Source organism: Urocitellus parryii, chromosome 10 (genome assembly GCF_045843805.1).
Source record: "Urocitellus parryii isolate mUroPar1 chromosome 10, mUroPar1.hap1, whole genome shotgun sequence".
NCBI classification, from domain to species: Eukaryota; Metazoa; Chordata; class Mammalia; order Rodentia; family Sciuridae; genus Urocitellus; species Urocitellus parryii.
In genome coordinates, this window is record NC_135540.1 from 94,470,427 (window position 1) to 94,481,019 (window position 10,593).

Below are 10,593 nucleotides of genomic sequence, written 5' to 3' on the forward strand. Positions count from 1 at the left end.
TTTATGTGACATCCCAGTGTTTTCAGCAGCTTGGGAAACTCGCCAGGTTTTCTGACCTGGGGTCAAGTTTGGGTGACTGGTACAGAGTTGCTCCCCGAAAGGCAACTGCCCCAGCTTTTAGATTTCGTAGTTTGTCTGTCAGTAGCATGATCCTCACCGCTATGGTCTGTGATCATTGTGCTTTGTGAAACTGCATCCCCCGTAGCCTCTCTCAGTATCTGCGGCATTTGTGTGATTTCCCAACTTGGGAGAATTGTGAAATTCCACAAGGCTGCCTCCCTGGACCTCCCTGTACTTCTCCTGGTGTTGATTATTCTTGGTCTGACACAGGCCAGTGATGTCTTATAAAGCCTCAGATGGGCCTCCCTACCCAGCTCTTTTTCAGCCCATTTGAGTTAGACTATGCCAATGTGCAGCCACCAGCCCTTTCATCTGAATTCTGTGAATCTCCACCTGGCCTATCTTTGGGTGGAACCTGGACAGAACTGTTGATCTGACACTCTTCCCTCACATCCCTGGCACTGGTTGTTTTCTGTGAAAATGGCAGGAATAGGTTCAGTTTTGAGCTGGCCCTGAGGAAATGGGTCAGGAGTTGTGTGGGCAAGAGGGAGGGATGAGAGCCGTTGGAGAACTGAGAATGAATTTTTTTTCTTTTTAACATATTTTTTTATTAGTAATAAACGCAATGGAAACCCCTCAAAATATGCATGCCTTTTTCTCAATTAAATTGTATATTGTAATTAGTTAAATAGTTTCTATTGAAAAAATAACTGTATATTTTCTTAGTTTGATGTTATGGTTGGAGTAATAGTCTTCTATTCCATATCAATTAATCAAAATAATTTTTTCTCTTTAAAAATTCTATTATATATTCTAATATTTGGCATATGATAATCTTATAGGCTTAAAATTACTTTTAATTCAATGCTTTGGGAAATTTTGTATATGATCCCATTTTATAAGAGAATGGTGAACTCCTATTTTTTGTGTGAATATATATGTCAAGTTTGTGTATTAATATATATGGATACTAGGAATTAATTTCTTCTCTAGCTACTTATTTAGTTATAGACTTACCTTGTGCATTTCAGAGGCCAACCTGCTGTTCACATCTCTATTTCTTATACTGGAAAAGGATATTAGTATTTCACAATTTCCATTGATACTTATTACCCACCATTTGCTTCATCTTCTGTGTTTGCTGACTGTGAAATTTCTCCATGATTCTATTGGAAAGCACAATGCTGAGACTCTTTAGGTCTTTTCCCTGTCTTTGGCCTGCTATAGTTTTCTGTGTTCTTCTTTACCTGTCTATCTGATGCCAGATGCTCTGTCTCTATCTCAGAAAGTCCTAATAATTTCTTGATTGGGTGAAACTATACATTTTAATTTTTAATTTGCTTTCTATCATTTCAGTGGTATTTGGTAGGGAAGAAACAAACATGTTTGCTCTTTTCTTCATCTTGAACTAGATGTTTCTCTCTTCTTTACAGGATGCCCTCCATTAAGTTAAGTAAAAAATTTGGGTACTCCACTAACCAATCATATTTTTTTCTTTTACCTCAGACGAAACAACTTCAAAATTACCATCCATGAAGCCATCAATTTTCCTATCACCTTTGTATTTCCTTAGCACAAAAAAAGGATACACACACACACACACACACACAAATACTACTCACAAATTGGTATACTTCTTACCCATAAAATTATAGAAAATTTATTTCTCTTTGCATCTTAAAAAAGTTATTTCAATTAAAGAAGATACCCTATGTCTATGTTCACTATATTCTAATTTACTTTATATGTACTAAATTTATTTTTCAGAAGCAACCTTTTCTTTCTCATTTGGGCCATAGAACACTGAGATAAGAAGTCAAATAAAGGAAAAGAAGCAAACAAAAATTATTCAGAGTAAATATTAAAAAAAATCCTGATTTAGAATAATAAAATATTTTAAGAACAAGAAGTTAAATCACCCCATTTTATGGATAAGGAAGTTAATTTTAAATTTCTTTTTTAATATAACCCCTTTATGAGATCACATGAGAAAACTGATGTTAAATATACAAGGCAGCCTCACTGTGCAAACCTTAAGGACATGGGAATGTAGTTTTTTAAGGGAAGTGCAGCAACATTGATGACTTATGGCTGACCACATTAATGCTGCTACTATCATGGACAATCCCAGGAGACCAAAGCCTCCCTTTTCACATCAATCATTACAGGAGTATTGAATGGGTGGCTAATGATGTTGTTGGCCTGTGGTTATATTCATGTCTCTTTCTAGGAGAACAATAATCTTCACATTTCTGCTGTAGCCCTGGGCAGAGCAGCAATGAGAATAAAATTTTCTGTTTTCTGTCCAAAGGATGAAAATGCTACCCCAAAGGCTGCTCATGCTGAAGGTTGAATCCTACTGTTCATTCTCAAATGGTGCTCACCTACTTACCAATAAATCCAGTTTCCAAATTTTTTTGGAAAGTTAAAAAATGATGTTATTTGTTACTGAATTTATCCCAATCTTGCATCTCTTAATAATTAGATGAATGAAAAATTATTGCTGGTAGTGATAATATAATTATTATTGTTCAAATGAAATTTCCACAGTGACCTCTCTCAAAGTTATAGATCATGATACAAGAGTAGTGGTGTTGTCTGACTTAGAGAAGATCCTGGAAATCCAGGATCTGTGCTGTACAGCTGCCAGGTGAGAACAGATTCAGCATGAGAGGCATCCCAATGAGATCAGACCATTTACAGTAGGGATAGAAAAAATAAAAGTCACTTAGTGTAGATAACATGTTTTTCTATAATCTGAATCATTCTTTGTTCTACAGTGGCCTATTGCTGTCTTCTGTCCCCTGAAATATCATATTCTCATATTTTCCTCATCATTCAAATTTATCCATTGCTATATTTAATATTAGTTATTCTGTTTTTGCTAAGTAGAGTGCTGCTGTGAATTTAATCTTGTGATCCTATTCTTGGCTTTTATCTAAATTACTCAGAATTTTTGGTAACTCAGCTTCTCATTTTCAGTACATTTATTAACTCTGTCATATTGGGCAAGTCATTAACTTCTTTGAGTGAGAAAGGTACTTTGTATGTGTGATGCTGTTTTAGATACTGTACAAATGTGATTAAAAGGCATCTTCTCTACCCTTCCTATCAACTCATTAGTCAAAGCAGCTTCTAGCACAATGTCTTATGCATACAAAATGTATTGAGTTTATGATACTAACTAAATTAAGACGTGGTCTTTGCCTTTCAGCAGAAGGTTGTTAAAAGTGTGAGATGTCAGTTAGGAACTGCTAAAGCCCTATATTATCTAGATGATAGTAGTGACTTGAATTCTTCAATTCCATAGTCGATAGATATTGAAGGCTCCCATCAATATTTCTGTTTATTCTTTGTATAGAGAGGTTAATGGAAGACCTAGATGTGCTGGTATTCTCAGTTTCTTAGTTTCTTCTCTTGTTTGTGTTCTTCCTGTAGTGTATCACTCAAATATGAATCTAGCTTCTTAGTTAATTTTCAGTAGCAAAATATCAGGCAGACATTCATGAAAGTTATAGACTTATTTCTTCCTTAAAAAAATAAAAAAATTTTAATACCATTTCCTAGTCATATCTACTTTACTTTCTGTATGTATCACCTTCTATGTTTTTATTTTTATATAAATGCTTACCATAAAATGTAAATATAGAGCAAGTGTGTGTGTGTGTGTGCGCACGCGCGTGTGTGTGTGTGTTTGTAACATGTATAATAGTTACATGTTTTATATTTACTTAAAGCATTTATACCATGGTGTTGTGGTATATTTCTCATTCTTTTTCTGAGTTCTTTCATAAAACTTTTTTTCATAAGATTCATCGATGTTTATTAACATAATTTAATGTTTGCATGTTTCTCCAGAATTGTTTTATAGTATTATTGGGTTAATTCCTATATTCCTCACAGATTTTATCAATATTTTGACCAATATATTAGTTTCTAAGTGATAATTACTGTTATAGATAAATTCTTTTTTTTATTGGTTGTTCAAAACATTACAAAGCTCATGACATATCATCTTCCATACATTTGATTCAAGTGGGTTATGAACTCCCATTTTTACCCCAAATACAAGTTGCAGAATCACATCGGTTACACATCCACATTTTTACATAATACCATATTAATGACTGTTGTATTCTTCTACCTTTCCTATCCCCTACTATCCCCCTCCCCTTCCCTCTCATATTCCCTCTCTACCCCATCTGCTGTTGTTTAATTCTCTCAATTGTTTTTTTTTCCCTTTACCCTCACAACCTCTTATATGTAATTTTGTGTAACAAGGAGGGTCTCCTTCCATTTCCATACAGTTTCCCTTCTCTCTCCCTTTCTCTCACCCCACTCGTCTCTGTTTAATGTTAATCTTTTCCTCATGCTCTTCTTCCCTGTTCTGATCTTAGTTGCTCTCTTTATATCAAAGAAGACATTTGACATTTGTTTTTTAAGGATTGTCTAGCTTCACTTAGCATAATCTGCTCTAATGCATTCCATTTCCCTGCAAAATCCATGATTTTGTCCTTTTTTAGTGCTGTGTAATACTCCATTGTGTATAAATGCCACAGTTTTTTAATCCATTCATCTAATGAAGCGCATCTGGGTTGATTACAAAGTCTAGCTATTGTGAATTGTGCTGCTATGATCATTGATGTGGCAGTATCCCTATAATATGCTCTTTTAAGGTCCTCAGGGAATAGACCGAGAAGGGCGATAGCTGGGTCAAATGGTGGTTCCATTCCCAGCTTTCCTAGGAATCTCCATACTGCTTTCCATATTGGCTGCACCAATTTGCAGTCCCACCAGCAATGTACAAGTGTACCCTTTTCCCCACATCCTCACCAGCACTTATTGTTGCTTGACTTCATAATGGCTGCCAATCTTACTGGAGTGAGATGGTATCTTAGGGTGGTTTTGATTTGCATTTCTCTGACTGCTAGAGATGGTGAGCATTTTTTCATATACTTATTGATTGATTGTATGTCCTCCTCTGAGAAGTGTATGTTTAGGTCCTTGGCCCATTTGTTGATAGGGTTGTTTGTTATCTTATTGTTTAATTTTTTGAGTTCTTTGTATATTCTGGATATTAGGGCTCTATCTGAAGTGTGAGGAGTAAAAATTTGTTCCCAGGATGTAGGTTTCCTATTTACCTCTCTTATTGTTTCTCTTGCTGAGAAAAAACTTTTTAGTTTAAGTAAGTCCCATTTGTTTATTCTTGTATTTAACTCTTGGGCTATGGGCATCCTATTAAGGAATTTGGAGCCCAACCCAACAATATGTAGATCGGAGCCAACTTTTTCTTCTGTCAGGTGCAGAGTCTCTGATTTGATATCTAGCTCCTTGATCCATTTTGAATTAACTTTTGTGCATGGAGAGAGAAAGGGGTTCAGCTTCATTTTGTTGCATATGGATTTCCAGTTTTCCCAGCACCATTTGTTGAAGATGCTATCCTTTTTCCATTGCATGCTTTTAGCGCCTTTATCAAATATAAGAAAGTTGTAATTTTGTGGATTGGTCTCTGTGTCCTCTATTCTGTACCATTGGTCCACCTGCCTGTTTTGGTACCAGTACCATGCTGTTTTTGTTACTATTGCTCTGTAGTACAGTTTGAAGTCTGGTATCGCTATACCTCCAGATTCACACTTCCTGCTTAGAATTGCTTTTGCTATTCTGGGTCTTTTGTTTTTCCATATGAATTTCATGATTGCTTTTCTATTTCTACAAGAAATGCCGTTGGGATTTTGATTGGCATTGCGTTGAACCTGTAGAGAACTTTGGGTAATATCGCCATTTTGATGATGTTAGTTCTGCCTATCCATGAACAGAGTACATTTTTCCATCTTCTAAGATCTTCTTCTATTTCTCTCTTTAGGGTTCTGTAGTTTTCATTGTATAAATCTTTCACCTCTTTTGTTAGGTTGATTCCCAAGTATTTTATTTCTTTTTTAGGATATTGTGAATGGGGTGGTTTTCCTCATTTCCATTTCAGAAGTTTTGTTGCTGATATACAGAAATGCCTTTGATTTATGCGTGTTGATTTTATATCCTGCCACTTTGCTGAATTCATTTATTAGTTCTAGTAGTTTCTTTGTAGACCCTTTTGGGTCTTCTAAGTATAGGATCATATCGTCCGCAAATAGTGATATTTTAAATTCTTCTTTTCCTATTTTTATGCCTTTAATTTCTTTTGTCTGTCTAATTGCTCTGGCTAGTATTTCAAAGACTAAATTAAATAGAAGTGGTGATAGAGGGCATCCTTGTCTTGTTCCAGATTTTAGCAGGAATGCCTTCAGTTTTTCTCCATTTAGAATGATGCTAGCCTGAGGCTTGGCATAGATAGCTTTTACAATGTCGAGGTAAGTTCCTGTTATCCCCAGTTTTTCTAGTGTTTTGAACATAAAAGGATGCTGTACTTTGTCGAATGCTTTTTCTGCATCTATCGAGACGATCATATGGTTCTTATCTTTAAGTCTATTGATGTGGTGAATAATATTTATTGATTTCTGTATATTGAACCAACCTTGCATCCCAGGGATGAATCCTACTTGATCATGGTGTACAATTTTTTTTGATCCGCTTTTGTATTCCATTCGCCAGGATTTTATTGAGAATTTTTGCATCTATGTTCATTAGAGATATTGGTCTATATTTTTCTTTCTTTGAAGTGTCTTTGTCTGGTTTCGGGATCAGGGTGATGTTGGCCTAATAGAATGAATTTGGAAGAGCTCCTTCTTTTTCTATTTCTTGAAATAGCTTGAAAAGTATTGGTATTAATTCTTCTTTGAAGGTTTTGTAAAACTCCGCTGTATACCTATCCGGTCCAGGGCTTTTCTTGGTTGATAGTCTTTTGATGGCTTCTTCTATTTCTTCCTTTAGTTACTGGTCTGTTTAAATTGTGTGTGTCTTCCTGACTCAATCTGGGCAGCTCATATGACTTAAGAAATTTATCAATGTCTTCACTGTCTTCTATTTTATTAGAATATAGGGTTTCAAAATACTTTCTAATTATCTTCTGTATTTCTGTAGTGTCTGTTGTGATATTGCCTTTTTCATCCTGTATGCTAGTAATTTGAGTTCTCTCTCTTCTTCTCTTCGTTAGCATGGCTAAGGGTCTTTCGATCTTATTTATTTTTTCAAAGAACCAACTTTTAGTTTTATCAGTTTTTTCAATTTTTTTTTGTTTCAATTTCATTGATTTCTGCTCTGATTTTAATTATTTCTTGTCTTCTGCTATATTTGCTGTTGTTTTGCTCTTCCTTTTCTAGGGTTTTGAGATGTAGTGTGAGTTCATTTATTTGTTGTTTTTTTCTTTTTTTGAGGAATGAACTCCAGGAAATGAATTTCCCTCTTAAAACTGCTTTCATTGTGTCCCATAGATTCTGGTATGTTGTGTCTGAATTGTTGTTTATCTCTAAGAATTTTTTGATTTCCTCCTTTATGTCTTCTGTAACCCATTGATCATTCAGTAACATATTGTTTATTTTCCATGTGATACAGGGTTTTTTCCTTCCTTCTTTTATCATTGATTTCCAGTTTCATTCCATTATGATCAGATATAGTGCATGGTATTATCTCCACACCTTTATATTTACTAAGAGTTGCCCTATGGCATAATATATGATCTATCTTTGAGTAAGATCCATGTGCTGCTGAGAAGAACTTGTATCCACTTGATGATGGTTGATATATTCTATATATGTCGGTTAAGTCTAGATTATTGATTGTGTCATTGAGTTCTATAGTTTCTTTATTCAGCTTTTGTCTGGAGGATCTGTCTAATGGTGAGAGCGGTGTGTTGAAGTCACCCATAATTATTGTGTTGTGGTCAATTTGACTCTTGAACTTGAGGAGAGTTTGTTTTATGAACGTTGCTGCACCATTATTTGGTGCATATAAATTGATAATTGTTATGTCTTGTTGGTGGATAGTTCCTTTTAACAGGATATAGTGTCCTTCTTTATCCCTTTTGATTAACTTAGGTTTGAAGTTGGTTTTATTGGATATGAGTATGGCCACTCCTGCTTGCTTCCGAGGGCCATGTGAGTGGTATGATTTTTCCCAACCTTTCACCTTCAGCCTGTGTATGTCTTTTCCTATCATATGAGTCTCCTGAAGGCAGCATATTGTTGGATTTGTTTTTTTGATCCAGGTTACTAGCCTGTGTCTCTTGATTGGTGAGTTTAGTCTATTAACATTTAAGGTTACAATTGAAATATGATTTGTACTTCAGTCATGTTTATTTATTTATTTATTTTAGTTTGGCTAGTTTTTACTTTTTGGTTGTTTTCCTCCCCCTTTACTGAGATACCTTCCGCTGTTGGTTTTGGGCACTATTTTTCCATTCCTCTTCTTGTAGAATTTTGCCCAAAATGCTTTGCAGTGCTGGTTTTCTGGCTGTGAATTCTTTTAGCTTTTGTTTATCGTGAAAGATTTTAATTTCATTGTCAAATTTGAAGCTTAATTTTGCTGGATACAGTATTCTTGGTTGGAGTCCATTATTTTTCAGCGTTTGAAATACATTGTTCCAGGATCTTCTTGCTTTCAAAGTCTGTGATGAAAAATCAGCTGTTAACCTAATTGCTTTACCCCTGAATGTAATCTGCCTCCTTTCCCTCGTAGCTTTTAATATTTTCTCACTGGCAGTAGGGGGAGTTGGGGGTCGAGAGTCCTTTGGCCCTTACGGTCACGCCCACAGAGAGATTTTGAAGTTTCCCGGTTGTTTGTATCTGATGTGGGTGGGAGTCACACAGCTGCTAAAGTAGATTCCACTGGGAAGGAATCTCTTTGGCTGAACTTTGGTGACTTCCCCTCTCTGCTATGGCGGGCCCCTGGCTCCTTGCCGGAGTGTCCGAAGGGAGGGGTGGAACTGGCTTGTCTCTGGTCTGACACAATCTCTGGTTTTAGTTCCCAGTTCGCTATTTCATAAAGGCTTGGTTAGATTCCCTTCACGTCGTCTGGGGGGGGGGGCGTTTGCCGGGTGGGCGGGGCCGTTAGCAGAGCCTGGAGGGCGCGGGATTAGACCTCTGCGCCCGCGTGGCCGGCCAAGATTCACTTGTCTGGGACAAACTGTCACCTTTAATAAACTTACTAATTCCCGGCAGGTCTCCTTTCAGCGGAATTTTGCTAGAAGTTCCTCAGTAGGTAGAATGTAGCTGTTTTAATGGGTCTTTCTGATCCCGTTAATGTGGAGATACTGAAAGTGCTGCTTCCTCGCTGGCCGCCATGTTGGATCCCTAGATAAATTCTTGATTTTGGGGGTATTGTTCAGGTATTATAATGTCAATTGCTTTATTAAGAAGTTAATCTTCTGATTCTCTTTTTAAATGTACATAATTAGATCTTTTTCAAATAACATTTTGATTCTTTATTTAAATATTTCTATCTTTGGCTTATCTTATTGCATTGACCAGGACTTACATCAAGTATGCATAAGGATTGCAGTATGTTTTTGCTGGTCACCTATTATACAGTTAAATAAGATATCTTCTATGCCTAGTTTTTAACAGTTTCAAAAACTTAAAAAATAAAAATTGTTTTTATTAAATGTTTTTGTTTTTCTGAAATAACATTTTAAATCAGCTATGATTAATTTAATTAATAAGCTATCTAATTTTGAACCATCTTTCAATTTGTAAAATTTTTATAACTTTGTTATATTCCTACAAAATGCTGTTGGATTCATTCAGTCACAGTTTTTTTTTTAAATATATTTACAAATGTGAATGGTGTGTGATGATAACATCTTAAATGTCTATGTAATTTTGTCATATATGTTGTTATGCTAGCATTATAAAAATTACAGAAGCTTTGTTTCTGTTTCCCTTTTCTAGAATGAATTATGGAAGCTTCAGGTTATTGTATGTATAATCTGTCTAAAGAAATTATCTGAGTGATGGGTTCTTTTGGAGAGAAATTTTAATTCACCATTCTATTACTTTTCATGGTGATGAATCTATTCCAATTTTCTATTCCTATTCATCAGTTTTGACAATTGAGAGATTTATTTATAATTTTTAACTGTGCTGTGTGTTTTCCCTCTTTTATTCTGAATTTTGCTTGTTTCATTGGTGTATTTTAGATTTTTAATTTTTTTATTATGTAATATTTTTGGAGTATTATACTTATGCATAGTAGTTGGTTTTATTTTGACAAAATCATACATGCACAGAATTTGATTTATTCCATTTCAGTTCTCATTCTTACCACTTTCCCCTCTCTTCTCCTATTTTCCTTCCTTTATTCCACTGATATCCCTTTTGCTCATTTATTTATTTATTTTTGGTGCTTTCTACACATGCAAAAAGGTGAAATTCCCTATAGGATATTTATATATGTACATAACATGGTTTTGTTAAATCGTTTCCATGTTTTTTTTTCTCTTTCTGATCACTCCTCCCCTATCTCCTACTACTTCACTGATCTTCCCTAGATCTTCATGATATCTGATTCAGCCTTCTTTTCCTTAGTTTGCTCTGGCTTTCATAAATGAGAGAAAACATTTGGATGTGAGGTGTCCCCCAAAAGCTCATATGTGAGAAAATG